At 41.7% G+C, this 26,235-nt stretch overlaps 49 non-coding genes across 49 annotated transcripts; all 49 read left to right on the plus strand.

Annotated features, from left to right (window-relative positions):
• Positions 1–155: 155 nt before the first annotated feature.
• On the plus strand, positions 156–274 carry LOC133719358 (5S ribosomal RNA). Its single transcript, XR_009851080.1, has one exon. It is a non-coding gene; the product is annotated as a 5S ribosomal RNA (ribosomal RNA).
• A 423-nt stretch (positions 275–697) lies between these two features.
• On the plus strand, positions 698–816 carry LOC133719359 (5S ribosomal RNA). Its single transcript, XR_009851081.1, has one exon. It is a non-coding gene; the product is annotated as a 5S ribosomal RNA (ribosomal RNA).
• A 416-nt stretch (positions 817–1,232) lies between these two features.
• Positions 1,233–1,351, plus strand: LOC133719360 (5S ribosomal RNA). Its single transcript, XR_009851082.1, has one exon. It is a non-coding gene; the product is annotated as a 5S ribosomal RNA (ribosomal RNA).
• Positions 1,352–1,766: 415 nt separating this feature from the next.
• Positions 1,767–1,885, plus strand: LOC133719362 (5S ribosomal RNA). Its single transcript, XR_009851084.1, has one exon. It is a non-coding gene; the product is annotated as a 5S ribosomal RNA (ribosomal RNA).
• Positions 1,886–2,300: 415 nt separating this feature from the next.
• Positions 2,301–2,419, plus strand: LOC133719363 (5S ribosomal RNA). The gene has a single exon (XR_009851085.1). It is a non-coding gene; the product is annotated as a 5S ribosomal RNA (ribosomal RNA).
• A 422-nt stretch (positions 2,420–2,841) lies between these two features.
• LOC133719364 (5S ribosomal RNA) lies at positions 2,842–2,960 on the plus strand. The gene has a single exon (XR_009851086.1). It is a non-coding gene; the product is annotated as a 5S ribosomal RNA (ribosomal RNA).
• Positions 2,961–3,376: 416 nt separating this feature from the next.
• LOC133719365 (5S ribosomal RNA) lies at positions 3,377–3,495 on the plus strand. The gene has a single exon (XR_009851087.1). It is a non-coding gene; the product is annotated as a 5S ribosomal RNA (ribosomal RNA).
• A 424-nt stretch (positions 3,496–3,919) lies between these two features.
• Positions 3,920–4,038, plus strand: LOC133719367 (5S ribosomal RNA). The gene has a single exon (XR_009851088.1). It is a non-coding gene; the product is annotated as a 5S ribosomal RNA (ribosomal RNA).
• Positions 4,039–4,461: 423 nt separating this feature from the next.
• Positions 4,462–4,580, plus strand: LOC133719368 (5S ribosomal RNA). The gene has a single exon (XR_009851089.1). It is a non-coding gene; the product is annotated as a 5S ribosomal RNA (ribosomal RNA).
• Positions 4,581–4,995: 415 nt separating this feature from the next.
• LOC133719369 (5S ribosomal RNA) lies at positions 4,996–5,114 on the plus strand. The gene has a single exon (XR_009851090.1). It is a non-coding gene; the product is annotated as a 5S ribosomal RNA (ribosomal RNA).
• Positions 5,115–5,529: 415 nt separating this feature from the next.
• On the plus strand, positions 5,530–5,648 carry LOC133718948 (5S ribosomal RNA). Its single transcript, XR_009850687.1, has one exon. It is a non-coding gene; the product is annotated as a 5S ribosomal RNA (ribosomal RNA).
• Positions 5,649–6,070: 422 nt separating this feature from the next.
• LOC133719370 (5S ribosomal RNA) lies at positions 6,071–6,189 on the plus strand. Its single transcript, XR_009851091.1, has one exon. It is a non-coding gene; the product is annotated as a 5S ribosomal RNA (ribosomal RNA).
• A 416-nt stretch (positions 6,190–6,605) lies between these two features.
• Positions 6,606–6,724, plus strand: LOC133719371 (5S ribosomal RNA). Its single transcript, XR_009851092.1, has one exon. It is a non-coding gene; the product is annotated as a 5S ribosomal RNA (ribosomal RNA).
• A 424-nt stretch (positions 6,725–7,148) lies between these two features.
• On the plus strand, positions 7,149–7,267 carry LOC133719372 (5S ribosomal RNA). Its single transcript, XR_009851093.1, has one exon. It is a non-coding gene; the product is annotated as a 5S ribosomal RNA (ribosomal RNA).
• A 416-nt stretch (positions 7,268–7,683) lies between these two features.
• LOC133719374 (5S ribosomal RNA) lies at positions 7,684–7,802 on the plus strand. Its single transcript, XR_009851095.1, has one exon. It is a non-coding gene; the product is annotated as a 5S ribosomal RNA (ribosomal RNA).
• A 416-nt stretch (positions 7,803–8,218) lies between these two features.
• Positions 8,219–8,337, plus strand: LOC133718949 (5S ribosomal RNA). Its single transcript, XR_009850688.1, has one exon. It is a non-coding gene; the product is annotated as a 5S ribosomal RNA (ribosomal RNA).
• Positions 8,338–8,761: 424 nt separating this feature from the next.
• Positions 8,762–8,880, plus strand: LOC133719375 (5S ribosomal RNA). Its single transcript, XR_009851096.1, has one exon. It is a non-coding gene; the product is annotated as a 5S ribosomal RNA (ribosomal RNA).
• Positions 8,881–9,296: 416 nt separating this feature from the next.
• LOC133719376 (5S ribosomal RNA) lies at positions 9,297–9,415 on the plus strand. The gene has a single exon (XR_009851097.1). It is a non-coding gene; the product is annotated as a 5S ribosomal RNA (ribosomal RNA).
• Positions 9,416–9,834: 419 nt separating this feature from the next.
• Positions 9,835–9,953, plus strand: LOC133719378 (5S ribosomal RNA). The gene has a single exon (XR_009851098.1). It is a non-coding gene; the product is annotated as a 5S ribosomal RNA (ribosomal RNA).
• A 416-nt stretch (positions 9,954–10,369) lies between these two features.
• On the plus strand, positions 10,370–10,488 carry LOC133719379 (5S ribosomal RNA). Its single transcript, XR_009851099.1, has one exon. It is a non-coding gene; the product is annotated as a 5S ribosomal RNA (ribosomal RNA).
• A 415-nt stretch (positions 10,489–10,903) lies between these two features.
• LOC133719380 (5S ribosomal RNA) lies at positions 10,904–11,022 on the plus strand. The gene has a single exon (XR_009851100.1). It is a non-coding gene; the product is annotated as a 5S ribosomal RNA (ribosomal RNA).
• A 416-nt stretch (positions 11,023–11,438) lies between these two features.
• Positions 11,439–11,557, plus strand: LOC133719381 (5S ribosomal RNA). The gene has a single exon (XR_009851101.1). It is a non-coding gene; the product is annotated as a 5S ribosomal RNA (ribosomal RNA).
• A 415-nt stretch (positions 11,558–11,972) lies between these two features.
• Positions 11,973–12,091, plus strand: LOC133719382 (5S ribosomal RNA). The gene has a single exon (XR_009851102.1). It is a non-coding gene; the product is annotated as a 5S ribosomal RNA (ribosomal RNA).
• A 415-nt stretch (positions 12,092–12,506) lies between these two features.
• Positions 12,507–12,625, plus strand: LOC133719383 (5S ribosomal RNA). The gene has a single exon (XR_009851103.1). It is a non-coding gene; the product is annotated as a 5S ribosomal RNA (ribosomal RNA).
• A 416-nt stretch (positions 12,626–13,041) lies between these two features.
• Positions 13,042–13,160, plus strand: LOC133719384 (5S ribosomal RNA). The gene has a single exon (XR_009851104.1). It is a non-coding gene; the product is annotated as a 5S ribosomal RNA (ribosomal RNA).
• A 416-nt stretch (positions 13,161–13,576) lies between these two features.
• On the plus strand, positions 13,577–13,695 carry LOC133719386 (5S ribosomal RNA). Its single transcript, XR_009851106.1, has one exon. It is a non-coding gene; the product is annotated as a 5S ribosomal RNA (ribosomal RNA).
• Positions 13,696–14,110: 415 nt separating this feature from the next.
• LOC133719618 (5S ribosomal RNA) lies at positions 14,111–14,229 on the plus strand. The gene has a single exon (XR_009851346.1). It is a non-coding gene; the product is annotated as a 5S ribosomal RNA (ribosomal RNA).
• A 422-nt stretch (positions 14,230–14,651) lies between these two features.
• LOC133719387 (5S ribosomal RNA) lies at positions 14,652–14,770 on the plus strand. The gene has a single exon (XR_009851107.1). It is a non-coding gene; the product is annotated as a 5S ribosomal RNA (ribosomal RNA).
• Positions 14,771–15,186: 416 nt separating this feature from the next.
• On the plus strand, positions 15,187–15,305 carry LOC133719388 (5S ribosomal RNA). Its single transcript, XR_009851108.1, has one exon. It is a non-coding gene; the product is annotated as a 5S ribosomal RNA (ribosomal RNA).
• A 417-nt stretch (positions 15,306–15,722) lies between these two features.
• LOC133719389 (5S ribosomal RNA) lies at positions 15,723–15,841 on the plus strand. Its single transcript, XR_009851109.1, has one exon. It is a non-coding gene; the product is annotated as a 5S ribosomal RNA (ribosomal RNA).
• Positions 15,842–16,256: 415 nt separating this feature from the next.
• LOC133719390 (5S ribosomal RNA) lies at positions 16,257–16,375 on the plus strand. Its single transcript, XR_009851110.1, has one exon. It is a non-coding gene; the product is annotated as a 5S ribosomal RNA (ribosomal RNA).
• Positions 16,376–16,790: 415 nt separating this feature from the next.
• LOC133718926 (5S ribosomal RNA) lies at positions 16,791–16,909 on the plus strand. Its single transcript, XR_009850667.1, has one exon. It is a non-coding gene; the product is annotated as a 5S ribosomal RNA (ribosomal RNA).
• A 415-nt stretch (positions 16,910–17,324) lies between these two features.
• LOC133719391 (5S ribosomal RNA) lies at positions 17,325–17,443 on the plus strand. The gene has a single exon (XR_009851111.1). It is a non-coding gene; the product is annotated as a 5S ribosomal RNA (ribosomal RNA).
• Positions 17,444–17,865: 422 nt separating this feature from the next.
• Positions 17,866–17,984, plus strand: LOC133719392 (5S ribosomal RNA). Its single transcript, XR_009851112.1, has one exon. It is a non-coding gene; the product is annotated as a 5S ribosomal RNA (ribosomal RNA).
• A 416-nt stretch (positions 17,985–18,400) lies between these two features.
• On the plus strand, positions 18,401–18,519 carry LOC133719394 (5S ribosomal RNA). The gene has a single exon (XR_009851113.1). It is a non-coding gene; the product is annotated as a 5S ribosomal RNA (ribosomal RNA).
• A 415-nt stretch (positions 18,520–18,934) lies between these two features.
• Positions 18,935–19,053, plus strand: LOC133719395 (5S ribosomal RNA). Its single transcript, XR_009851114.1, has one exon. It is a non-coding gene; the product is annotated as a 5S ribosomal RNA (ribosomal RNA).
• A 416-nt stretch (positions 19,054–19,469) lies between these two features.
• LOC133719396 (5S ribosomal RNA) lies at positions 19,470–19,588 on the plus strand. The gene has a single exon (XR_009851115.1). It is a non-coding gene; the product is annotated as a 5S ribosomal RNA (ribosomal RNA).
• Positions 19,589–20,004: 416 nt separating this feature from the next.
• Positions 20,005–20,123, plus strand: LOC133718981 (5S ribosomal RNA). Its single transcript, XR_009850717.1, has one exon. It is a non-coding gene; the product is annotated as a 5S ribosomal RNA (ribosomal RNA).
• Positions 20,124–20,538: 415 nt separating this feature from the next.
• LOC133719398 (5S ribosomal RNA) lies at positions 20,539–20,657 on the plus strand. The gene has a single exon (XR_009851117.1). It is a non-coding gene; the product is annotated as a 5S ribosomal RNA (ribosomal RNA).
• A 415-nt stretch (positions 20,658–21,072) lies between these two features.
• LOC133718982 (5S ribosomal RNA) lies at positions 21,073–21,191 on the plus strand. Its single transcript, XR_009850718.1, has one exon. It is a non-coding gene; the product is annotated as a 5S ribosomal RNA (ribosomal RNA).
• Positions 21,192–21,606: 415 nt separating this feature from the next.
• LOC133719399 (5S ribosomal RNA) lies at positions 21,607–21,725 on the plus strand. Its single transcript, XR_009851118.1, has one exon. It is a non-coding gene; the product is annotated as a 5S ribosomal RNA (ribosomal RNA).
• A 423-nt stretch (positions 21,726–22,148) lies between these two features.
• LOC133719400 (5S ribosomal RNA) lies at positions 22,149–22,267 on the plus strand. The gene has a single exon (XR_009851119.1). It is a non-coding gene; the product is annotated as a 5S ribosomal RNA (ribosomal RNA).
• A 415-nt stretch (positions 22,268–22,682) lies between these two features.
• LOC133719401 (5S ribosomal RNA) lies at positions 22,683–22,801 on the plus strand. Its single transcript, XR_009851120.1, has one exon. It is a non-coding gene; the product is annotated as a 5S ribosomal RNA (ribosomal RNA).
• Positions 22,802–23,217: 416 nt separating this feature from the next.
• LOC133719402 (5S ribosomal RNA) lies at positions 23,218–23,336 on the plus strand. The gene has a single exon (XR_009851121.1). It is a non-coding gene; the product is annotated as a 5S ribosomal RNA (ribosomal RNA).
• A 415-nt stretch (positions 23,337–23,751) lies between these two features.
• On the plus strand, positions 23,752–23,870 carry LOC133718983 (5S ribosomal RNA). Its single transcript, XR_009850719.1, has one exon. It is a non-coding gene; the product is annotated as a 5S ribosomal RNA (ribosomal RNA).
• A 415-nt stretch (positions 23,871–24,285) lies between these two features.
• Positions 24,286–24,404, plus strand: LOC133719403 (5S ribosomal RNA). Its single transcript, XR_009851122.1, has one exon. It is a non-coding gene; the product is annotated as a 5S ribosomal RNA (ribosomal RNA).
• Positions 24,405–24,819: 415 nt separating this feature from the next.
• LOC133719404 (5S ribosomal RNA) lies at positions 24,820–24,938 on the plus strand. Its single transcript, XR_009851123.1, has one exon. It is a non-coding gene; the product is annotated as a 5S ribosomal RNA (ribosomal RNA).
• A 416-nt stretch (positions 24,939–25,354) lies between these two features.
• On the plus strand, positions 25,355–25,473 carry LOC133719405 (5S ribosomal RNA). The gene has a single exon (XR_009851124.1). It is a non-coding gene; the product is annotated as a 5S ribosomal RNA (ribosomal RNA).
• Positions 25,474–25,888: 415 nt separating this feature from the next.
• LOC133718984 (5S ribosomal RNA) lies at positions 25,889–26,007 on the plus strand. The gene has a single exon (XR_009850720.1). It is a non-coding gene; the product is annotated as a 5S ribosomal RNA (ribosomal RNA).
• Positions 26,008–26,235: the final 228 nt, after the last annotated feature.

The raw sequence follows: 26,235 nt of genomic DNA on the forward strand, positions 1-26,235 counted from the left end.
TTCATTTTCTAACAGCAATAAAAGTGTATCCCGGCGGAGAGGTGGTGCGGTTGAGACGCCAACTAAAAACTTTCATAAGCTTGGGGTAATGTATGGAAGCACTTTAGGGAGCTGAGCGAAGGGAGTTTATATAGATTGATTCCGCATACACTAACGGGTGCGATCATACCAGCAATAATGCACCGGATCCCATCAGAACTCCGAAGTTAAGCTTGCTTGGGCGAGAGCAGTACTAGGATGGGTGACCTCCTGGGAAGTCCTCGTGTTGCACCCCTCTTTTTATGTTTTTTTTTTTTTTTGTTTCGGTTCATTAAGTTGCTTTTTTGATTTCGGCTACTTTGTCCATGTACTAATTCAATCCAACTCTTCGAAGGCTTGTGAGATTGAAGGAAAGCTCACCGGCCGCGGAGATTAGATATGTTAAGACGCAAAAGATTGGCCTTGGGCCTTGGGCCTTGGGGCTCTTGGGCTTTGTTTGATCGAGGAGTTGTTTTTGCTAGATTTTTTATTCATTTATTTTGTTTTAAATTTTTATATTTATTTTCATTTTCTAACAGCAATAAAAGTGTATCCCGGCGGAGAGGTGGTGCGGTTGAGACGCCAACTAAAAACTTTCATAAGCTTGGGGTAATGTATGGAAGCACTTTAGGGAGCTGAGCGAAGGGAGTTTATATAGATTGATTCCGCATACACTAACGGGTGCGATCATACCAGCAATAATGCACCGGATCCCATCAGAACTCCGAAGTTAAGCTTGCTTGGGCGAGAGCAGTACTAGGATGGGTGACCTCCTGGGAAGTCCTCGTGTTGCACCCCTCTTTTTATGTTTTTTTTTTTTTTTGTTTCGGTTCATTAAGTTGCTTTTTTGATTTCGGCTACTTTGTCCATGTACTAATTCAATCCAACTCTTCGAAGGCTTGTGAGATTGAAGGAAAGCTCACCGGCCGCGGAGATTAGATATGTTAAGACGCAAAAGATTGGCCTTGGGCCTTGGGGCTCTTGGGCTTTGTTTGATCGAGGAGTTGTTTTTGCTAGATTTTTTATTCATTTATTTTGTTTTAAATTTTTATATTTATTTTCATTTTCTAACAGCAATAAAAGTGTATCCCTGCGGAGAGGTGGTGCGGTTGAGACGCCAACTAAAAACTTTCATAAGCTTGGGGTAATGTATGGAAGCACTTTAGGGAGCTGAGCGAAGGGAGTTTATATAGATTGATTCCGCATACACTAACGGGTGCGATCATACCAGCAATAATGCACCGGATCCCATCAGAACTCCGAAGTTAAGCTTGCTTGGGCGAGAGCAGTACTAGGATGGGTGACCTCCTGGGAAGTCCTCGTGTTGCACCCCTCTTTTTATGTTTTTTTTTTTTTTGTTTCGGTTCATTAAGTTGCTTTTTTGATTTCGGCTACTTTGTCCATGTACTAATTCAATCCAACTCTTCGAAGGCTTGTGAGATTGAAGGAAAGCTCACCGGCCGCGGAGATTAGATATGTTAAGACGCAAAAGATTGGCCTTGGGCCTTGGGGCTCTTGGGCTTTGTTTGATCGAGGAGTTGTTTTTGCTAGATTTTTTATTCATTTATTTTGTTTTAAATTTTTATATTTATTTTCATTTTCTAACAGCAATAAAAGTGTATCCCGGCGGAGAGGTGGTGCGGTTGAGACGCCAACTAAAAACTTTCATAAGCTTGGGGTAATGTATGGAAGCACTTTAGGGAGCTGAGCGAAGGGAGTTTATATAGATTGATTCCGCATACACTAACGGGTGCGATCATACCAGCAATAATGCACCGGATCCCATCAGAACTCCGAAGTTAAGCTTGCTTGGGCGAGAGCAGTACTAGGATGGGTGACCTCCTGGGAAGTCCTCGTGTTGCACCCCTCTTTTTATGTTTTTTTTTTTTTTGTTTCGGTTCATTAAGTTGCTTTTTTGATTTCGGCTACTTTGTCCATGTACTAATTCAATCCAACTCTTCGAAGGCTTGTGAGATTGAAGGAAAGCTCACCGGCCGCGGAGATTAGATATGTTAAGACGCAAAAGATTGGCCTTGGGCCTTGGGCCTCTTGGGCTTTGTTTGATCGAGGAGTTGTTTTTGCTAGATTTTTTATTCATTTATTTTGTTTTAAATTTTTATATTTATTTTCATTTTCTAACAGCAATAAAAGTGTATCCCGGCGGAGAGGTGGTGCGGTTGAGACGCCAACTAAAAACTTTCATAAGCTTGGGGTAATGTATGGAAGCACTTTAGGGAGCTGAGCGAAGGGAGTTTATATAGATTGATTCCGCATACACTAACGGGTGCGATCATACCAGCAATAATGCACCGGATCCCATCAGAACTCCGAAGTTAAGCTTGCTTGGGCGAGAGCAGTACTAGGATGGGTGACCTCCTGGGAAGTCCTCGTGTTGCACCCCTCTTTTTATGTTTTTTTTTTTTTTGTTTCGGTTCATTAAGTTGCTTTTTTGATTTCGGCTACTTTGTCCATGTACTAATTCAATCCAACTCTTCGAAGGCTTGTGAGATTGAAGGAAAGCTCACCGGCCGCGGAGATTAGATATGTTAAGACGCAAAAGATTGGCCTTGGGCCTTGGGCCTTGGGGCTCTTGGGCTTTGTTTGATCGAGGAGTTGTTTTTGCTAGATTTTTTATTCATTTATTTTGTTTTAAATTTTTATATTTATTTTCATTTTCTAACAGCAATAAAAGTGTATCCCGGCGGAGAGGTGGTGCGGTTGAGACGCCAACTAAAAACTTTCATAAGCTTGGGGTAATGTATGGAAGCACTTTAGGGAGCTGAGCGAAGGGAGTTTATATAGATTGATTCCGCATACACTAACGGGTGCGATCATACCAGCAATAATGCACCGGATCCCATCAGAACTCCGAAGTTAAGCTTGCTTGGGCGAGAGCAGTACTAGGATGGGTGACCTCCTGGGAAGTCCTCGTGTTGCACCCCTCTTTTTATGTTTTTTTTTTTTTTTGTTTCGGTTCATTAAGTTGCTTTTTTGATTTCGGCTACTTTGTCCATGTACTAATTCAATCCAACTCTTCGAAGGCTTGTGAGATTGAAGGAAAGCTCACCGGCCGCGGAGATTAGATATGTTAAGACGCAAAAGATTGGCCTTGGGCCTTGGGGCTCTTGGGCTTTGTTTGATCGAGGAGTTGTTTTTGCTAGATTTTTTATTCATTTATTTTGTTTTAAATTTTTATATTTATTTTCATTTTCTAACAGCAATAAAAGTGTATCCCTGCGGAGAGGTGGTGCGGTTGAGACGCCAACTAAAAACTTTCATAAGCTTGGGGTAATGTATGGAAGCACTTTAGGGAGCTGAGCGAAGGGAGTTTATATAGATTGATTCCGCATACACTAACGGGTGCGATCATACCAGCAATAATGCACCGGATCCCATCAGAACTCCGAAGTTAAGCTTGCTTGGGCGAGAGCAGTACTAGGATGGGTGACCTCCTGGGAAGTCCTCGTGTTGCACCCCTCTTTTTATGTTTTTTTTTTTTTTTTGTTTCGGTTCATTAAGTTGCTTTTTTGATTTCGGCTACTTTGTCCATGTACTAATTCAATCCAACTCTTCGAAGGCTTGTGAGATTGAAGGAAAGCTCACCGGCCGCGGAGATTAGATATGTTAAGACGCAAAAGATTGGCCTTGGGCCTTGGGCCTTGGGGCTCTTGGGCTTTGTTTGATCGAGGAGTTGTTTTTGCTAGATTTTTTATTCATTTATTTTGTTTTAAATTTTTATATTTATTTTCATTTTCTAACAGCAATAAAAGTGTATCCCGGCGGAGAGGTGGTGCGGTTGAGACGCCAACTAAAAACTTTCATAAGCTTGGGGTAATGTATGGAAGCACTTTAGGGAGCTGAGCGAAGGGAGTTTATATAGATTGATTCCGCATACACTAACGGGTGCGATCATACCAGCAATAATGCACCGGATCCCATCAGAACTCCGAAGTTAAGCTTGCTTGGGCGAGAGCAGTACTAGGATGGGTGACCTCCTGGGAAGTCCTCGTGTTGCACCCCTCTTTTTATGTTTTTTTTTTTTTTTGTTTCGGTTCATTAAGTTGCTTTTTTGATTTCGGCTACTTTGTCCATGTACTAATTCAATCCAACTCTTCGAAGGCTTGTGAGATTGAAGGAAAGCTCACCGGCCGCGGAGATTAGATATGTTAAGACGCAAAAGATTGGCCTTGGGCCTTGGGCCTTGGGGCTCTTGGGCTTTGTTTGATCGAGGAGTTGTTTTTGCTAGATTTTTTATTCATTTATTTTGTTTTAAATTTTTATATTTATTTTCATTTTCTAACAGCAATAAAAGTGTATCCCGGCGGAGAGGTGGTGCGGTTGAGACGCCAACTAAAAACTTTCATAAGCTTGGGGTAATGTATGGAAGCACTTTAGGGAGCTGAGCGAAGGGAGTTTATATAGATTGATTCCGCATACACTAACGGGTGCGATCATACCAGCAATAATGCACCGGATCCCATCAGAACTCCGAAGTTAAGCTTGCTTGGGCGAGAGCAGTACTAGGATGGGTGACCTCCTGGGAAGTCCTCGTGTTGCACCCCTCTTTTTATGTTTTTTTTTTTTTTGTTTCGGTTCATTAAGTTGCTTTTTTGATTTCGGCTACTTTGTCCATGTACTAATTCAATCCAACTCTTCGAAGGCTTGTGAGATTGAAGGAAAGCTCACCGGCCGCGGAGATTAGATATGTTAAGACGCAAAAGATTGGCCTTGGGCCTTGGGGCTCTTGGGCTTTGTTTGATCGAGGAGTTGTTTTTGCTAGATTTTTTATTCATTTATTTTGTTTTAAATTTTTATATTTATTTTCATTTTCTAACAGCAATAAAAGTGTATCCCGGCGGAGAGGTGGTGCGGTTGAGACGCCAACTAAAAACTTTCATAAGCTTGGGGTAATGTATGGAAGCACTTTAGGGAGCTGAGCGAAGGGAGTTTATATAGATTGATTCCGCATACACTAACGGGTGCGATCATACCAGCAATAATGCACCGGATCCCATCAGAACTCCGAAGTTAAGCTTGCTTGGGCGAGAGCAGTACTAGGATGGGTGACCTCCTGGGAAGTCCTCGTGTTGCACCCCTCTTTTTATGTTTTTTTTTTTTTTGTTTCGGTTCATTAAGTTGCTTTTTTGATTTCGGCTACTTTGTCCATGTACTAATTCAATCCAACTCTTCGAAGGCTTGTGAGATTGAAGGAAAGCTCACCGGCCGCGGAGATTAGATATGTTAAGACGCAAAAGATTGGCCTTGGGCCTTGGGGCTCTTGGGCTTTGTTTGATCGAGGAGTTGTTTTTGCTAGATTTTTTATTCATTTATTTTGTTTTAAATTTTTATATTTATTTTCATTTTCTAACAGCAATAAAAGTGTATCCCGGCGGAGAGGTGGTGCGGTTGAGACGCCAACTAAAAACTTTCATAAGCTTGGGGTAATGTATGGAAGCACTTTAGGGAGCTGAGCGAAGGGAGTTTATATAGATTGATTCCGCATACACTAACGGGTGCGATCATACCAGCAATAATGCACCGGATCCCATCAGAACTCCGAAGTTAAGCGTGCTTGGGCGAGAGCAGTACTAGGATGGGTGACCTCCTGGGAAGTCCTCGTGTTGCACCCCTCTTTTTATGTTTTTTTTTTTTTTGTTTCGGTTCATTAAGTTGCTTTTTTGATTTCGGCTACTTTGTCCATGTACTAATTCAATCCAACTCTTCGAAGGCTTGTGAGATTGAAGGAAAGCTCACCGGCCGCGGAGATTAGATATGTTAAGACGCAAAAGATTGGCCTTGGGCCTTGGGCCTTGGGGCTCTTGGGCTTTGTTTGATCGAGGAGTTGTTTTTGCTAGATTTTTTATTCATTTATTTTGTTTTAAATTTTTATATTTATTTTCATTTTCTAACAGCAATAAAAGTGTATCCCGGCGGAGAGGTGGTGCGGTTGAGACGCCAACTAAAAACTTTCATAAGCTTGGGGTAATGTATGGAAGCACTTTAGGGAGCTGAGCGAAGGGAGTTTATATAGATTGATTCCGCATACACTAACGGGTGCGATCATACCAGCAATAATGCACCGGATCCCATCAGAACTCCGAAGTTAAGCTTGCTTGGGCGAGAGCAGTACTAGGATGGGTGACCTCCTGGGAAGTCCTCGTGTTGCACCCCTCTTTTTATGTTTTTTTTTTTTTTTGTTTCGGTTCATTAAGTTGCTTTTTTGATTTCGGCTACTTTGTCCATGTACTAATTCAATCCAACTCTTCGAAGGCTTGTGAGATTGAAGGAAAGCTCACCGGCCGCGGAGATTAGATATGTTAAGACGCAAAAGATTGGCCTTGGGCCTTGGGGCTCTTGGGCTTTGTTTGATCGAGGAGTTGTTTTTGCTAGATTTTTTATTCATTTATTTTGTTTTAAATTTTTATATTTATTTTCATTTTCTAACAGCAATAAAAGTGTATCCCTGCGGAGAGGTGGTGCGGTTGAGACGCCAACTAAAAACTTTCATAAGCTTGGGGTAATGTATGGAAGCACTTTAGGGAGCTGAGCGAAGGGAGTTTATATAGATTGATTCCGCATACACTAACGGGTGCGATCATACCAGCAATAATGCACCGGATCCCATCAGAACTCCGAAGTTAAGCTTGCTTGGGCGAGAGCAGTACTAGGATGGGTGACCTCCTGGGAAGTCCTCGTGTTGCACCCCTCTTTTTATGTTTTTTTTTTTTTTTTGTTTCGGTTCATTAAGTTGCTTTTTTGATTTCGGCTACTTTGTCCATGTACTAATTCAATCCAACTCTTCGAAGGCTTGTGAGATTGAAGGAAAGCTCACCGGCCGCGGAGATTAGATATGTTAAAACGCAAAAGATTGGCCTTGGGCCTTGGGCCTTGGGGCTCTTGGGCTTTGTTTGATCGAGGAGTTGTTTTTGCTAGATTTTTTATTCATTTATTTTGTTTTAAATTTTTATATTTATTTTCATTTTCTAACAGCAATAAAAGTGTATCCCGGCGGAGAGGTGGTGCGGTTGAGACGCCAACTAAAAACTTTCATAAGCTTGGGGTAATGTATGGAAGCACTTTAGGGAGCTGAGCGAAGGGAGTTTATATAGATTGATTCCGCATACACTAACGGGTGCGATCATACCAGCAATAATGCACCGGATCCCATCAGAACTCCGAAGTTAAGCTTGCTTGGGCGAGAGCAGTACTAGGATGGGTGACCTCCTGGGAAGTCCTCGTGTTGCACCCCTCTTTTTATGTTTTTTTTTTTTTTTGTTTCGGTTCATTAAGTTGCTTTTTTGATTTCGGCTACTTTGTCCATGTACTAATTCAATCCAACTCTTCGAAGGCTTGTGAGATTGAAGGAAAGCTCACCGGCCGCGGAGATTAGATATGTTAAGACGCAAAAGATTGGCCTTGGGCCTTGGGGCTCTTGGGCTTTGTTTGATCGAGGAGTTGTTTTTGCTAGATTTTTTATTCATTTATTTTGTTTTAAATTTTTATATTTATTTTCATTTTCTAACAGCAATAAAAGTGTATCCCGGCGGAGAGGTGGTGCGGTTGAGACGCCAACTAAAAACTTTCATAAGCTTGGGGTAATGTATGGAAGCACTTTAGGGAGCTGAGCGAAGGGAGTTTATATAGATTGATTCCGCATACACTAACGGGTGCGATCATACCAGCAATAATGCACCGGATCCCATCAGAACTCCGAAGTTAAGCTTGCTTGGGCGAGAGCAGTACTAGGATGGGTGACCTCCTGGGAAGTCCTCGTGTTGCACCCCTCTTTTTATGTTTTTTTTTTTTTTTGTTTCGGTTCATTAAGTTGCTTTTTTGATTTCGGCTACTTTGTCCATGTACTAATTCAATCCAACTCTTCGAAGGCTTGTGAGATTGAAGGAAAGCTCACCGGCCGCGGAGATTAGATATGTTAAGACGCAAAAGATTGGCCTTGGGCCTTGGGGCTCTTGGGCTTTGTTTGATCGAGGAGTTGTTTTTGCTAGATTTTTTATTCATTTATTTTGTTTTAAATTTTTATATTTATTTTCATTTTCTAACAGCAATAAAAGTGTATCCCTGCGGAGAGGTGGTGCGGTTGAGACGCCAACTAAAAACTTTCATAAGCTTGGGGTAATGTATGGAAGCACTTTAGGGAGCTGAGCGAAGGGAGTTTATATAGATTGATTCCGCATACACTAACGGGTGCGATCATACCAGCAATAATGCACCGGATCCCATCAGAACTCCGAAGTTAAGCTTGCTTGGGTGAGAGCAGTACTAGGATGGGTGACCTCCTGGGAAGTCCTCGTGTTGCACCCCTCTTTTTATGTTTTTTTTTTTTTTTTGTTTCGGTTCATTAAGTTGCTTTTTTGATTTCGGCTACTTTGTCCATGTACTAATTCAATCCAACTCTTCGAAGGCTTGTGAGATTGAAGGAAAGCTCACCGGCCGCGGAGATTAGATATGTTAAGACGCAAAAGATTGGCCTTGGGCCTTGGGCCTTGGGGCTCTTGGGCTTTGTTTGATCGAGGAGTTGTTTTTGCTAGATTTTTTATTCATTTATTTTGTTTTAAATTTTTATATTTATTTTCATTTTCTAACAGCAATAAAAGTGTATCCCGGCGGAGAGGTGGTGCGGTTGAGACGCCAACTAAAAACTTTCATAAGCTTGGGGTAATGTATGGAAGCACTTTAGGGAGCTGAGCGAAGGGAGTTTATATAGATTGATTCCGCATACACTAACGGGTGCGATCATACCAGCAATAATGCACCGGATCCCATCAGAACTCCGAAGTTAAGCTTGCTTGGGCGAGAGCAGTACTAGGATGGGTGACCTCCTGGGAAGTCCTCGTGTTGCACCCCTCTTTTTATGTTTTTTTTTTTTTTTGTTTCGGTTCATTAAGTTGCTTTTTTGATTTCGGCTACTTTGTCCATGTACTAATTCAATCCAACTCTTCGAAGGCTTGTGAGATTGAAGGAAAGCTCACCGGCCGCGGAGATTAGATATGTTAAGACGCAAAAGATTGGCCTTGGGCCTTGGGGCTCTTGGGCTTTGTTTGATCGAGGAGTTGTTTTTGCTAGATTTTTTATTCATTTATTTTGTTTTAAATTTTTATATTTATTTTCATTTTCTAACAGCAATAAAAGTGTATCCCTGCGGAGAGGTGGTGCGGTTGAGACGCCAACTAAAAACTTTCATAAGCTTGGGGTAATGTATGGAAGCACTTTAGGGAGCTGAGCGAAGGGAGTTTATATAGATTGATTCCGCATACACTAACGGGTGCGATCATACCAGCAATAATGCACCGGATCCCATCAGAACTCCGAAGTTAAGCTTGCTTGGGCGAGAGCAGTACTAGGATGGGTGACCTCCTGGGAAGTCCTCGTGTTGCACCCCTCTTTTTATGTTTTTTTTTTTTTTTTTTGTTTCGGTTCATTAAGTTGCTTTTTTGATTTCGGCTACTTTGTCCATGTACTAATTCAATCCAACTCTTCGAAGGCTTGTGAGATTGAAGGAAAGCTCACCGGCCGCGGAGATTAGATATGTTAAGACGCAAAAGATTGGCCTTGGGCCTTGGGGCTCTTGGGCTTTGTTTGATCGAGGAGTTGTTTTTGCTAGATTTTTTATTCATTTATTTTGTTTTAAATTTTTATATTTATTTTCATTTTCTAACAGCAATAAAAGTGTATCCCGGCGGAGAGGTGGTGCGGTTGAGACGCCAACTAAAAACTTTCATAAGCTTGGGGTAATGTATGGAAGCACTTTAGGGAGCTGAGCGAAGGGAGTTTATATAGATTGATTCCGCATACACTAACGGGTGCGATCATACCAGCAATAATGCACCGGATCCCATCAGAACTCCGAAGTTAAGCTTGCTTGGGCGAGAGCAGTACTAGGATGGGTGACCTCCTGGGAAGTCCTCGTGTTGCACCCCTCTTTTTATGTTTTTTTTTTTTTTTGTTTCGGTTCATTAAGTTGCTTTTTTGATTTCGGCTACTTTGTCCATGTACTAATTCAATCCAACTCTTCGAAGGCTTGTGAGATTGAAGGAAAGCTCACCGGCCGCGGAGATTAGATATGTTAAGACGCAAAAGATTGGCCTTGGGCCTTGGGGCTCTTGGGCTTTGTTTGATCGAGGAGTTGTTTTTGCTAGATTTTTTATTCATTTATTTTGTTTTAAATTTTTATATTTATTTTCATTTTCTAACAGCAATAAAAGTGTATCCCTGCGGAGAGGTGGTGCGGTTGAGACGCCAACTAAAAACTTTCATAAGCTTGGGGTAATGTATGGAAGCACTTTAGGGAGCTGAGCGAAGGGAGTTTATATAGATTGATTCCGCATACACTAACGGGTGCGATCATACCAGCAATAATGCACCGGATCCCATCAGAACTCCGAAGTTAAGCTTGCTTGGGCGAGAGCAGTACTAGGATGGGTGACCTCCTGGGAAGTCCTCGTGTTGCACCCCTCTTTTTATGTTTTTTTTTTTTTTGTTTCGGTTCATTAAGTTGCTTTTTTGATTTCGGCTACTTTGTCCATGTACTAATTCAATCCAACTCTTCGAAGGCTTGTGAGATTGAAGGAAAGCTCACCGGCCGCGGAGATTAGATATGTTAAGACGCAAAAGATTGGCCTTGGGCCTTGGGGCTCTTGGGCTTTGTTTGATCGAGGAGTTGTTTTTGCTAGATTTTTTATTCATTTATTTTGTTTTAAATTTTTATATTTATTTTCATTTTCTAACAGCAATAAAAGTGTATCCCGGCGGAGAGGTGGTGCGGTTGAGACGCCAACTAAAAACTTTCATAAGCTTGGGGTAATGTATGGAAGCACTTTAGGGAGCTGAGCGAAGGGAGTTTATATAGATTGATTCCGCTTACACTAACGGGTGCGATCATACCAGCAATAATGCACCGGATCCCATCAGAACTCCGAAGTTAAGCTTGCTTGGGCGAGAGCAGTACTAGGATGGGTGACCTCCTGGGAAGTCCTCGTGTTGCACCCCTCTTTTTATGTTTTTTTTTTTTTTTGTTTCGGTTCATTAAGTTGCTTTTTTGATTTCGGCTACTTTGTCCATGTACTAATTCAATCCAACTCTTCGAAGGCTTGTGAGATTGAAGGAAAGCTCACCGGCCGCGGAGATTAGATATGTTAAGACGCAAAAGATTGGCCTTGGGCCTTGGGGCTCTTGGGCTTTGTTTGATCGAGGAGTTGTTTTTGCTAGATTTTTTATTCATTTATTTTGTTTTAAATTTTTATATTTATTTTCATTTTCTAACAGCAATAAAAGTGTATCCCGGCGGAGAGGTGGTGCGGTTGAGACGCCAACTAAAAACTTTCATAAGCTTGGGGTAATGTATGGAAGCACTTTAGGGAGCTGAGCGAAGGGAGTTTATATAGATTGATTCCGCATACACTAACGGGTGCGATCATACCAGCAATAATGCACCGGATCCCATCAGAACTCCGAAGTTAAGCTTGCTTGGGCGAGAGCAGTACTAGGATGGGTGACCTCCTGGGAAGTCCTCGTGTTGCACCCCTCTTTTTATGTTTTTTTTTTTTTTGTTTCGGTTCATTAAGTTGCTTTTTTGATTTCGGCTACTTTGTCCATGTACTAATTCAATCCAACTCTTCGAAGGCTTGTGAGATTGAAGGAAAGCTCACCGGCCGCGGAGATTAGATATGTTAAGACGCAAAAGATTGGCCTTGGGCCTTGGGGCTCTTGGGCTTTGTTTGATCGAGGAGTTGTTTTTGCTAGATTTTTTATTCATTTATTTTGTTTTAAATTTTTATATTTATTTTCATTTTCTAACAGCAATAAAAGTGTATCCCGGCGGAGAGGTGGTGCGGTTGAGACACCAACTAAAAACTTTCATAAGCTTGGGGTAATGTATGGAAGCACTTTAGGGAGCTGAGCGAAGGGAGTTTATATAGATTGATTCCGCATACACTAAAGGGTGCGATCATACCAGCAATAATGCACCGGATCCCATCAGAACTCCGAAGTTAAGCTTGCTTGGGCGAGAGCAGTACTAGGATGGGTGACCTCCTGGGAAGTCCTCGTGTTGCACCCCTCTTTTTATGTTTTTTTTTTTTTTGTTTCGGTTCATTAAGTTGCTTTTTTGATTTCGGCTACTTTGTCCATGTACTAATTCAATCCAACTCTTCGAAGGCTTGTGAGATTGAAGGAAAGCTCACCGGCCGCGGAGATTAGATATGTTAAGACGCAAAAGATTGGCCTTGGGCCTTGGGGCTCTTGGGCTTTGTTTGATCGAGGAGTTGTTTTTGCTAGATTTTTTATTCATTTATTTTGTTTTAAATTTTTATATTTATTTTCATTTTCTAACAGCAATAAAAGTGTATCCCGGCGGAGAGGTGGTGCGGTTGAGACGCCAACTAAAAACTTTCATAAGCTTGGGGTAATGTATGGAAGCACTTTAGGGAGCTGAGCGAAGGGAGTTTATATAGATTGATTCCGCTTACACTAACGGGTGCGATCATACCAGCAATAATGCACCGGATCCCATCAGAACTCCGAAGTTAAGCTTGCTTGGGCGAGAGCAGTACTAGGATGGGTGACCTCCTGGGAAGTCCTCGTGTTGCACCCCTCTTTTTATGTTTTTTTTTTTTTTTGTTTCGGTTCATTAAGTTGCTTTTTTGATTTCGGCTACTTTGTCCATGTACTAATTCAATCCAACTCTTCGAAGGCTTGTGAGATTGAAGGAAAGCTCACCGGCCGCGGAGATTAGATATGTTAAGACGCAAAAGATTGGCCTTGGGCCTTGGGGCTCTTGGGCTTTGTTTGATCGAGGAGTTGTTTTTGCTAGATTTTTTATTCATTTATTTTGTTTTAAATTTTTATATTTATTTTCATTTTCTAACAGCAATAAAAGTGTATCCCGGCGGAGAGGTGGTGCGGTTGAGACGCCAACTAAAAACTTTCATAAGCTTGGGGTAATGTATGGAAGCACTTTAGGGAGCTGAGCGAAGGGAGTTTATATAGATTGATTCCGCATACACTAACGGGTGCGATCATACCAGCAATAATGCACCGGATCCCATCAGAACTCCGAAGTTAAGCTTGCTTGGGCGAGAGCAGTACTAGGATGGGTGACCTCCTGGGAAGTCCTCGTGTTGCACCCCTCTTTTTATGTTTTTTTTTTTTTTTGTTTCGGTTCATTAAGTTGCTTTTTTGATTTCGGCTACTTTGTCCATGTACTAATTCAATCCAACTCTTCGAAGGCTTGTGAGATTGAAGGAAAGCTCACCGGCCGCGGAGATTAGATATGTTAAGACGCAAAAGATTGGCCTTGGGCCTTGGGGCTCTTGGGCTTTGTTTGATCGAGGAGTTGTTTTTGCTAGATTTTTTATTCATTTATTTTGTTTTAAATTTTTATATTTATTTTCATTTTCTAACAGCAATAAAAGTGTATCCCTGCGGAGAGGTGGTGCGGTTGAGACGCCAACTAAAAACTTTCATAAGCTTGGGGTAATGTATGGAAGCACTTTAGGGAGCTGAGCGAAGGGAATTTATATAGATTGATTCCGCATACACTAACGGGTGCGATCATACCAGCAATAATGCACCGGATCCCATCAGAACTCCGAAGTTAAGCTTGCTTGGGCGAGAGCAGTACTAGGATGGGTGACCTCCTGGGAAGTCCTCGTGTTGCACCCCTCTTTTTATGTTTTTTTTTTTTTTGTTTCGGTTCATTAAGTTGCTTTTTTGATTTCGGCTACTTTGTCCATGTACTAATTCAATCCAACTCTTCGAAGGCTTGTGAGATTGAAGGAAAGCTCACCGGCCGCGGAGATTAGATATGTTAAGACGCAAAAGATTGGCCTTGGGCCTTGGGGCTCTTGGGCTTTGTTTGATCGAGGAGTTGTTTTTGCTAGATTTTTTATTCATTTATTTTGTTTTAAATTTTTATATTTATTTTCATTTTCTAACAGCAATAAAAGTGTATCCCGGCGGAGAGGTGGTGCGGTTGAGACGCCAACTAAAAACTTTCATAAGCTTGGGGTAATGTATGGAAGCACTTTAGGGAGCTGAGCGAAGGGAGTTTATATAGATTGATTCCGCATACACTAACGGGTGCGATCATACCAGCAATAATGCACCGGATCCCATCAGAACTCCGAAGTTAAGCTTGCTTGGGCGAGAGCAGTACTAGGATGGGTGACCTCCTGGGAAGTCCTTGTGTTGCACCCCTCTTTTTATGTTTTTTTTTTTTTTGTTTCGGTTCATTAAGTTGCTTTTTTGATTTCGGCTACTTTGTCCATGTACTAATTCAATCCAACTCTTCGAAGGCTTGTGAGATTGAAGGAAAGCTCACCGGCCGCGGAGATTAGATATGTTAAGACGCAAAAGATTGGCCTTGGGCCTTGGGCCTTGGGGCTCTTGGGCTTTGTTTGATCGAGGAGTTGTTTTTGCTAGATTTTTTATTCATTTATTTTGTTTTAAATTTTTATATTTATTTTCATTTTCTAACAGCAATAAAAGTGTATCCCGGCGGAGAGGTGGTGCGGTTGAGACGCCAACTAAAAACTTTCATAAGCTTGGGGTAATGTATGGAAGCACTTTAGGGAGCTGAGCGAAGGGAGTTTATATAGATTGATTCCGCATACACTAACGGGTGCGATCATACCAGCAATAATGCACCGGATCCCATCAGAACTCCGAAGTTAAGCTTGCTTGGGCGAGAGCAGTACTAGGATGGGTGACCTCCTGGGAAGTCCTCGTGTTGCACCCCTCTTTTTATGTTTTTTTTTTTTTTTGTTTCGGTTCATTAAGTTGCTTTTTTGATTTCGGCTACTTTGTCCATGTACTAATTCAATCCAACTCTTCGAAGGCTTGTGAGATTGAAGGAAAGCTCACCGGCCGCGGAGATTAGATATGTTAAGACGCAAAAGATTGGCCTTGGGCCTTGGGGCTCTTGGGCTTTGTTTGATCGAGGAGTTGTTTTTGCTAGATTTTTTTTTCATTTATTTTGTTTTAAATTTTTATATTTATTTTCATTTTCTAACAGCAATAAAAGTGTATCCCGGCGGAGAGGTGGTGCGGTTGAGACGCCAACTAAAAACTTTCATAAGCTTGGGGTAATGTATGGAAGCACTTTAGGGAGCTGAGCGAAGGGAGTTTATATAGATTGATTCCGCTTACACTAACGGGTGCGATCATACCAGCAATAATGCACCGGATCCCATCAGAACTCCGAAGTTAAGCTTGCTTGGGCGAGAGCAGTACTAGGATGGGTGACCTCCTGGGAAGTCCTCGTGTTGCACCCCTCTTTTTATGTTTTTTTTTTTTTTTTGTTTCGGTTCATTAAGTTGCTTTTTTGATTTCGGCTACTTTGTCCATGTACTAATTCAATCCAACTCTTCGAAGGCTTGTGAGATTGAAGGAAAGCTCACCGGCCGCGGAGATTAGATATGTTAAGACGCAAAAGATTGGCCTTGGGCCTTGGGGCTCTTGGGCTTTGTTTGATCGAGGAGTTGTTTTTGCTAGATTTTTTATTCATTTATTTTGTTTTAAATTTTTATATTTATTTTCATTTTCTAACAGCAATAAAAGTGTATCCCGGCGGAGAGGTGGTGCGGTTGAGACGCCAACTAAAAACTTTCATAAGCTTGGGGTAATGTATGGAAGCACTTTAGGGAGCTGAGCGAAGGGAGTTTATATAGATTGATTCCGCATACACTAACGGGTGCGATCATACCAGCAATAATGCACCGGATCCCATCAGAACTCCGAAGTTAAGCTTGCTTGGGCGAGAGCAGTACTAGGATGGGTGACCTCCTGGGAAGTCCTCGTGTTGCACCCCTCTTTTTATGTTTTTTTTTTTTTTGTTTCGGTTCATTAAGTTGCTTTTTTGATTTCGGCTACTTTGTCCATGTACTAATTCAATCCAACTCTTCGAAGGCTTGTGAGATTGAAGGAAAGCTCACCGGCCGCGGAGATTAGATATGTTAAGACGCAAAAGATTGGCCTTGGGCCTTGGGGCTCTTGGGCTTTGTTTGATCGAGGAGTTGTTTTTGCTAGATTTTTTATTCATTTATTTTGTTTTAAATTTTTATATTTATTTTCATTTTCTAACAGCAATAAAAGTGTATCCCGGCGGAGAGGTGGTGCGGTTGAGACACCAACTAAAAACTTTCATAAGCTTGGGGTAATGTATGGAAGCACTTTAGGGAGCTGAGCGAAGGGAGTTTATATAGATTGATTCCGCATACACTAACGGGTGCGATCATACCAGCAATAATGCACCGGATCCCATCAGAACTCCGAAGTTAAGCTTGCTTGGGCGAGAGCAGTACTAGGATGGGTGACCTCCTGGGAAGTCCTCGTGTTGCACCCCTCTTTTTATGTTTTTTTTTTTTTTGTTTCGGTTCATTAAGTTGCTTTTTTGATTTCGGCTACTTTGTCCATGTACTAATTCAATCCAACTCTTCGAAGGCTTGTGAGATTGAAGGAAAGCTCACCGGCCGCGGAGATTAGATATGTTAAGACGCAAAAGATTGGCCTTGGGCCTTGGGGCTCTTGGGCTTTGTTTGATCGAGGAGTTGTTTTTGCTAGATTTTTTATTCATTTATTTTGTTTTAAATTTTTATATTTATTTTCATTTTCTAACAGCAATAAAAGTGTATCCCGGCGGAGAGGTGGTGCGGTTGAGACGCCAACTAAAAACTTTCATAAGCTTGGGGTAATGTATGGAAGCACTTTAGGGAGCTGAGCGAAGGGAGTTTATATAGATTGATTCCGCATACACTAACGGGTGCGATCATACCAGCAATAATGCACCGGATCCCATCAGAACTCCGAAGTGAAGCTTGCTTGGGCGAGAGCAGTACTAGGATGGGTGACCTCCTGGGAAGTCCTCGTGTTGCACCCCTCTTTTTATGTTTTTTTTTTTTTTGTTTCGGTTCATTAAGTTGCTTTTTTGATTTCGTCTACTTTGTCCATGTACTAATTCAATCCAACTCTTCGAAGGCTTGTGAGATTGAAGGAAAGCTCACCGGCCGCGGAGATTAGATATGTTAAGACGCAAATGATTGGCCTTGGGCCTTGGGGCTCTTGGGCTTTGTTTGATCGATGAGTTGTTTTTGCTAGATTTTTTATTCATTTATTTTGTTTTAAATTTTTATATTTATTTTCATTTTCTAACAGCAATAAAAGTGTATCCCGGCGGAGAGGTGGTGCGGTTGAGACGCCAACTAAAAACTTTCATAAGCTTGGGGTAATGTATGGAAGCACTTTAGGGAGCTGAGCGAAGGGAGTTTATATAGATTGATTCCGCATACACTAACGGGTGCGATCATACCAGCAATAATGCACCGGATCCCATCAGAACTCCGAAGTTAAGCTTGCTTGGGCGAGAGCAGTACTAGGATGGGTGACCTCCTGGGAAGTCCTCGTGTTGCACCCCTCTTTTTATGTTTTTTTTTTTTTTGTTTCGGTTCATTAAGTTGCTTTTTTGATTTCGGCTACTTTGTCCATGTACTAATTCAATCCAACTCTTCGAAGGCTTGTGAGATTGAAGGAAAGCTCACCGGCCGCGGAGATTAGATATGTTAAGACGCAAAAGATTGGCCTTGGGCCTTGGGCCTTGGGGCTCTTGGGCTTTGTTTGATCGAGGAGTTGTTTTTGCTAGATTTTTTATTCATTTATTTTGTTTTAAATTTTTATATTTATTTTCATTTTCTAACAGCAATAAAAGTGTATCCCGGCGGAGAGGTGGTGCGGTTGAGACGCCAACTAAAAACTTTCATAAGCTTGGGGTAATGTATGGAAGCACTTTAGGGAGCTGAGCGAAGGGAGTTTATATAGATTGATTCCGCATACACTAACGGGTGCGATCATACCAGCAATAATGCACCGGATCCCATCAGAACTCCGAAGTTAAGCTTGCTTGGGCGAGAGCAGTACTAGGATGGGTGACCTCCTGGGAAGTCCTCGTGTTGCACCCCTCTTTTTATGTTTTTTTTTTTTTTTGTTTCGGTTCATTAAGTTGCTTTTTTGATTTCGGCTACTTTGTCCATGTACTAATTCAATCCAACTCTTCGAAGGCTTGTGAGATTGAAGGAAAGCTCACCGGCCGCGGAGATTAGATATGTTAAGACGCAAAAGATTGGCCTTGGGCCTTGGGGCTCTTGGGCTTTGTTTGATCGAGGAGTTGTTTTTGCTAGATTTTTTATTCATTTATTTTGTTTTAAATTTTTATATTTATTTTCATTTTCTAACAGCAATAAAAGTGTATCCCTGCGGAGAGGTGGTGCGGTTGAGACGCCAACTAAAAACTTTCATAAGCTTGGGGTAATGTATGGAAGCACTTTAGGGAGCTGAGCGAAGAGAGTTTATATAGATTGATTCCGCATACACTAACGGGTGCGATCATACCAGCAATAATGCACCGGATCCCATCAGAACTCCGAAGTTAAGCTTGCTTGGGCGAGAGCAGTACTAGGATGGGTGACCTCCTGGGAAGTCCTCGTGTTGCACCCCTCTTTTTATGTTTTTTTTTTTTTTGTTTCGGTTCATTAAGTTGCTTTTTTGATTTCGGCTACTTTGTCCATGTACTAATTCAATCCAACTCTTCGAAGGCTTGTGAGATTGAAGGAAAGCTCACCGGCCGCGGAGATTAGATATGTTAAGACGCAAAAGATTGGCCTTGGGCCTTGGGGCTCTTGGGCTTTGTTTGATCGAGGAGTTGTTTTTGCTAGATTTTTTATTCATTTATTTTGTTTTAAATTTTTATATTTATTTTCATTTTCTAACAGCAATAAAAGTGTATCCCGGCGGAGAGGTGGTGCGGTTGAGACGCCAACTAAAAACTTTCATAAGCTTGGGGTAATGTATGGAAGCACTTTAGGGAGCTGAGCGAAGGGAGTTTATATAGATTGATTCCGCTTACACTAATGGGTGCGATCATACCAGCAATAATGCACCGGATCCCATCAGAACTCCGAAGTTAAGCTTGCTTGGGCGAGAGCAGTACTAGGATGGGTGACCTCCTGGGAAGTCCTCGTGTTGCACCCCTCTTTTTATGTTTTTTTTTTTTTTTGTTTCGGTTCATTAAGTTGCTTTTTTGATTTCGGCTACTTTGTCCATGTACTAATTCAATCCAACTCTTCGAAGGCTTGTGAGATTGAAGGAAAGCTCACCGGCCGCGGAGATTAGATATGTTAAGACGCAAAAGATTGGCCTTGGGCCTTGGGGCTCTTGGGCTTTGTTTGATCGAGGAGTTGTTTTTGCTAGATTTTTTATTCATTTATTTTGTTTTAAATTTTTATATTTATTTTCATTTTCTAACAGCAATAAAAGTGTATCCCGGCGGAGAGGTGGTGCGGTTGAGACGCCAACTAAAAACTTTCATAAGCTTGGGGTAATGTATGGAAGCACTTTAGGGAGCTGAGCGAAGGGAGTTTATATAGATTGATTCCGCATACACTAACGGGTGCGATCATACCAGCAATAATGCACCGGATCCCATCAGAACTCCGAAGTTAAGCTTGCTTGGGCGAGAGCAGTACTAGGATGGGTGACCTCCTGGGAAGTCCTCGTGTTGCACCCCTCTTTTTATGTTTTTTTTTTTTTTTGTTTCGGTTCATTAAGTTGCTTTTTTGATTTCGGCTACTTTGTCCATGTACTAATTCAATCCAACTCTTCGAAGGCTTGTGAGATTGAAGGAAAGCTCACCGGCCGCGGAGATTAGATATGTTAAGACGCAAAAGATTGGCCTTGGGCCTTGGGGCTCTTGGGCTTTGTTTGATCGAGGAGTTGTTTTTGCTAGATTTTTTATTCATTTATTTTGTTTTAAATTTTTATATTTATTTTCATTTTCTAACAGCAATAAAAGTGTATCCCGGCGGAGAGGTGGTGCGGTTGAGACGCCAACTAAAAACTTTCATAAGCTTGGGGTAATGTATGGAAGCACTTTAGGGAGCTGAGCGAAGGGAGTTTATATAGATTGATTCCGCATACACTAACGGGTGCGATCATACCAGCAATAATGCACCGGATCCCATCAGAACTCCGAAATTAAGCTTGCTTGGGCGAGAGCAGTACTAGGATGGGTGACCTCCTGGGAAGTCCTCGTGTTGCACCCCTCTTTTTATGTTTTTTTTTTTTTTGTTTCGGTTCATTAAGTTGCTTTTTTGATTTCGGCTACTTTGTCCATGTACTAATTCAATCCAACTCTTCGAAGGCTTGTGAGATTGAAGGAAAGCTCACCGGCCGCGGAGATTAGATATGTTAAGACGCAAAAGATTGGCCTTGGGCCTTGGGGCTCTTGGGCTTTGTTTGATCGAGGAGTTGTTTTTGCTAGATTTTTTATTCATTTATTTTGTTTTAAATTTTTATATTTATTTTCATTTTCTAACAGCAATAAAAGTGTATCCCGGCGGAGAGGTGGTGCGGTTGAGACGCCAACTAAAAACTTTCATAAGCTTAGGGTAATGTATGGAAGCACTTTAGGGAGCTGAGCGAAGGGAGTTTATATAGATTGATTCCGCATACACTAACGGGTGCGATCATACCAGCAATAATGCACCGGATCCCATCAGAACTCCGAAGTTAAGCTTGCTTGGGCGAGAGCAGTACTAGGATGGGTGACCTCCTGGGAAGTCCTCGTGTTGCACCCCTCTTTTTATGTTTTTTTTTTTTTTGTTTCGGTTCATTAAGTTGCTTTTTTGATTTCGGCTACTTTGTCCATGTACTAATTCAATCCAACTCTTCGAAGGCTTGTGAGATTGAAGGAAAGCTCACCGGCCGCGGAGATTAGATATGTTAAGACGCAAAAGATTGGCCTTGGGCCTTGGGGCTCTTGGGCTTTGTTTGATCGAGGAGTTGTTTTTGCTAGATTTTTTATTCATTTATTTTGTTTTAAATTTTTATATTTATTTTCATTTTCTAACAGCAATAAAAGTGTATCCCGGCGGAGAGGTGGTGCGGTTGAGACGCCAACTAAAAACTTTCATAAGCTTGGGGTAATGTATGGAAGCACTTTAGGGAGCTGAGCGAAGGGAGTTTATATAGATTGATTCCGCATACACTAACGGGTGCGATCATACCAGCAATAATGCACCGGATCCCATCAGAACTCCGAAATTAAGCTTGCTTGGGCGAGAGCAGTACTAGGATGGGTGACCTCCTGGGAAGTCCTCGTGTTGCACCCCTCTTTTTATGTTTTTTTTTTTTTTGTTTCGGTTCATTAAGTTGCTTTTTTGATTTCGGCTACTTTGTCCATGTACTAATTCAATCCAACTCTTCGAAGGCTTGTGAGATTGAAGGAAAGCTCACCGGCCGCGGAGATTAGATATGTTAAGACGCAAAAGATTGGCCTTGGGCCTTGGGGCTCTTGGGCTTTGTTTGATCGAGGAGTTGTTTTTGCTAGATTTTTTATTCATTTATTTTGTTTTAAATTTTTATATTTATTTTCATTTTCTAACAGCAATAAAAGTGTATCCCGGCGGAGAGGTGGTGCGGTTGAGACGCCAACTAAAAACTTTCATAAGCTTGGGGTAATGTATGGAAGCACTTTAGGGAGCTGAGCGAAGGGAGTTTATATAGATTGATTCCGCATACACTAACGGGTGCGATCATACCAGCAATAATGCACCGGATCCCATCAGAACTCCGAAGTTAAGCTTGCTTGGGCGAGAGCAGTACTAGGATGGGTGACCTCCTGGGAAGTCCTCGTGTTGCACCCCTCTTTTTATGTTTTTTTTTTTTTTTGTTTCGGTTCATTAAGTTGCTTTTTTGATTTCGGCTACTTTGTCCATGTACTAATTCAATCCAACTCTTCGAAGGCTTGTGAGATTGAAGGAAAGCTCACCGGCCGCGGAGATTAGATATGTTAAGACGCAAAAGATTGGCCTTGGGCCTTGGGCCTTGGGGCTCTTGGGCTTTGTTTGATCGAGGAGTTGTTTTTGCTAGATTTTTTATTCATTTATTTTGTTTTAAATTTTTATATTTATTTTCATTTTCTAACAGCAATAAAAGTGTATCCCGGCGGAGAGGTGGTGCGGTTGAGACGCCAACTAAAAACTTTCATAAGCTTGGGGTAATGTATGGAAGCACTTTAGGGAGCTGAGCGAAGGGAGTTTATATAGATTGATTCCGCATACACTAACGGGTGCGATCATACCAGCAATAATGCACCGGATCCCATCAGAACTCCGAAGTTAAGCTTGCTTGGGCGAGAGCAGTACTAGGATGGGTGACCTCCTGGGAAGTCCTCGTGTTGCACCCCTCTTTTTATGTTTTTTTTTTTTTTGTTTCGGTTCATTAAGTTGCTTTTTTGATTTCGGCTACTTTGTCCATGTACTAATTCAATCCAACTCTTCGAAGGCTTGTGAGATTGAAGGAAAGCTCACCGGCCGCGGAGATTAGATATGTTAAGACGCAAAAGATTGGCCTTGGGCCTTGGGGCTCTTGGGCTTTGTTTGATCGAGGAGTTGTTTTTGCTAGATTTTTTATTCATTTATTTTGTTTTAAATTTTTATATTTATTTTCATTTTCTAACAGCAATAAAAGTGTATCCCGGCGGAGAGGTGGTGCGGTTGAGACGCCAACTAAAAACTTTCATAAGCTTGGGGTAATGTATGGAAGCACTTTAGGGAGCTGAGCGAAGGGAGTTTATATAGATTGATTCCGCTTACACTAACGGGTGCGATCATACCAGCAATAATGCACCGGATCCCATCAGAACTCCGAAGTTAAGCTTGCTTGGGCGAGAGCAGTACTAGGATGGGTGACCTCCTGGGAAGTCCTCGTGTTGCACCCCTCTTTTTATGTTTTTTTTTTTTTTTGTTTCGGTTCATTAAGTTGCTTTTTAGATTTCGGCTACTTTGTCCATGTACTAATTCAATCCAACTCTTCGAAGGCTTGTGAGATTGAAGGAAAGCTCACCGGCCGCGGAGATTAGATATGTTAAGACGCAAAAGATTGGCCTTGGGCCTTGGGGCTCTTGGGCTTTGTTTGATCGAGGAGTTGTTTTTGCTAGATTTTTTATTCATTTATTTTGTTTTAAATTTTTATATTTATTTTCATTTTCTAACAGCAATAAAAGTGTATCCCGGCGGAGAGGTGGTGCGGTTGAGACGCCAACTAAAAACTTTCATAAGCTTGGGGTAATGTATGGAAGCACTTTAGGGAGCTGAGCGAAGGGAGTTTATATAGATTGATTCCGCATACACTAACGGGTGCGATCATACCAGCAATAATGCACCGGATCCCATCAGAACTCCGAAGTTAAGCTTGCTTGGGCGAGAGCAGTACTAGGATGGGTGACCTCCTGGGAAGTCCTCGTGTTGCACCCCTCTTTTTATGTTTTTTTTTTTTTTGTTTCGGTTCATTAAGTTGCTTTTTTGATTTCGGCTACTTTGTCCATGTACTAATTCAATCCAACTCTTCGAAGGCTTGTGAGATTGAAGGAAAGCTCACCGGCCGCGGAGATTAGATATGTTAAGACGCAAAAGATTGGCCTTGGGCCTTGGGGCTCTTGGGCTTTGTTTGATCGAGGAGTTGTTTTTGCTAGATTTTTTATTCATTTATTTTGTTTTAAATTTTTATATTTATTTTCATTTTCTAACAGCAATAAAAGTGTATCCCGGCGGAGAGGTGGTGCGGTTGAGACGCCAACTAAAAACTTTCATAAGCTTGGGGTAATGTATGGAAGCACTTTAGGGAGCTGAGCGAAGGGAGTTTATATAGATTGATTCCGCATACACTAACGGGTGCGATCATACCAGCAATAATGCACCGGATCCCATCAGAACTCCGAAATTAAGCTTGCTTGGGCGAGAGCAGTACTAGGATGGGTGACCTCCTGGGAAGTCCTCGTGTTGCACCCCTCTTTTTATGTTTTTTTTTTTTTTGTTTCGGTTCATTAAGTTGCTTTTTTGATTTCGGCTACTTTGTCCATGTACTAATTCAATCCAACTCTTCGAAGGCTTGTGAGATTGAAGGAAAGCTCACCGGCCGCGGAGATTAGATATGTTAAGACGCAAAAGATTGGCCTTGGGCCTTGGGGCTCTTGGGCTTTGTTTGATCGAGGAGTTGTTTTTGCTAGATTTTTTATTCATTTATTTTGTTTTAAATTTTTATATTTATTTTCATTTTCTAACAGCAATAAAAGTGTATCCCGGCGGAGAGGTGGTGCGGTTGAGACGCCAACTAAAAACTTTCATAAGCTTGGGGTAATGTATGGAAGCACTTTAGGGAGCTGAGCGAAGGGAGTTTATATAGATTGATTCCGCATACACTAACGGGTGCGATCATACCAGCAATAATGCACCGGATCCCATCAGAACTCCGAAGTTAAGCTTGCTTGGGCGAGAGCAGTACTAGGATGGGTGACCTCCTGGGAAGTCCTCGTGTTGCACCCCTCTTTTTATGTTTTTTTTTTTTTTGTTTCGGTTCATTAAGTTGCTTTTTTGATTTCGGCTACTTTGTCCATGTACTAATTCAATCCAACTCTTCGAAGGCTTGTGAGATTGAAGGAAAGCTCACCGGCCGCGGAGATTAGATATGTTAAGACGCAAAAGATTGGCCTTGGGCCTTGGGGCTCTTGGGCTTTGTTTGATCGAGGAGTTGTTTTTGCTAGATTTTTTATTCATTTATTTTGTTTTAAATTTTTATATTTATTTTCATTTTCTAACAGCAATAAAAGTGTATCCCGGCGGAGAGGTGGTGCGGTTGAGACGCCAACTAAAAACTTTCATAAGCTTGGGGTAATGTATGGAAGCACTTTAGGGAGCTGAGCGAAGGGAGTTTATATAGATTGATTCCGCTTACACTAACGGGTGCGATCATACCAGCAATAATGCACCGGATCCCATCAGAACTCCGAAGTTAAGCTTGCTTGGGCGAGAGCAGTACTAGGATGGGTGACCTCCTGGGAAGTCCTCGTGTTGCACCCCTCTTTTTATGTTTTTTTTTTTTTTTGTTTCGGTTCATTAAGTTGCTTTTTTGATTTCGGCTACTTTGTCCATGTACTAATTCAATCCAACTCTTCGAAGGCTTGTGAGATTGAAGGAAAGCTCACCGGCCGCGGAGATTAGATATGTTAAGACGCAAAAGATTGGCCTTGGGCCTTGGGGCTCTTGGGCTTTGTTTGATCGAGGAGTTGTTTTTGCTAGATTTTTTATTCATTTATTTTGTTTTAAATTTTTATATTTATTTTCATTTTCTAACAGCAATAAAAGTGTATCCCGGCGGAGAGGTGGTGCGGTTGAGACGCCAACTAAAAACTTTCATAAGCTTGGGGTAATGTATGGAAGCACTTTAGGGAGCTGAGCGAAGGGAGTTTATATAGATTGATTCCGCATACACTAACGGGTGCGATCATACCAGCAATAATGCACCGGATCCCATCAGAACTCCGAAGTTAAGCTTGCTTGGGCGAGAGCAGTACTAGGATGGGTGACCTCCTGGGAAGTCCTCGTGTTGCACCCCTCTTTTTATGTTTTTTTTTTTTTTGTTTCGGTTCATTAAGTTGCTTTTTTGATTTCGGCTACTTTGTCCATGTACTAATTCAATCCAACTCTTCGAAGGCTTGTGAGATTGAAGGAAAGCTCACCGGCCGCGGAGATTAGATATGTTAAGACGCAAAAGATTGGCCTTGGGCCTTGGGGCTCTTGGGCTTTGTTTGATCGAGGAGTTGTTTTTGCTAGATTTTTTATTCATTTATTTTGTTTTAAATTTTTATATTTATTTTCATTTTCTAACAGCAATAAAAGTGTATCCCGGCGGAGAGGTGGTGCGGTTGAGACGCCAACTAAAAACTTTCATAAGCTTGGGGTAATGTATGGAAGCACTTTAGGGAGCTGAGCGAAGGGAGTTTATATAGATTGATTCCGCATACACTAACGGGTGCGATCATACCAGCAATAATGCACCGGATCCCATCAGAACTCCGAAATTAAGCTTGCTTGGGCGAGAGCAGTACTAGGATGGGTGACCTCCTGGGAAGTCCTCGTGTTGCACCCCTCTTTTTATGTTTTTTTTTTTTTTGTTTCGGTTCATTAAGTTGCTTTTTTGATTTCGGCTACTTTGTCCATGTACTAATTCAATCCAACTCTTCGAAGGCTTGTGAGATTGAAGGAAAGCTCACCGGCCGCGGAGATTAGATATGTTAAGACGCAAAAGATTGGCCTTGGGCCTTGGGGCTCTTGGGCTTTGTTTGATCGAGGAGTTGTTTTTGCTAGATTTTTTATT

The sequence above is a fragment of the Rosa rugosa genome, chromosome 6 (genome assembly GCF_958449725.1).
Source record: "Rosa rugosa chromosome 6, drRosRugo1.1, whole genome shotgun sequence".
Lineage (NCBI taxonomy): Eukaryota > Viridiplantae > Streptophyta > Magnoliopsida > Rosales > Rosaceae > Rosa > Rosa rugosa.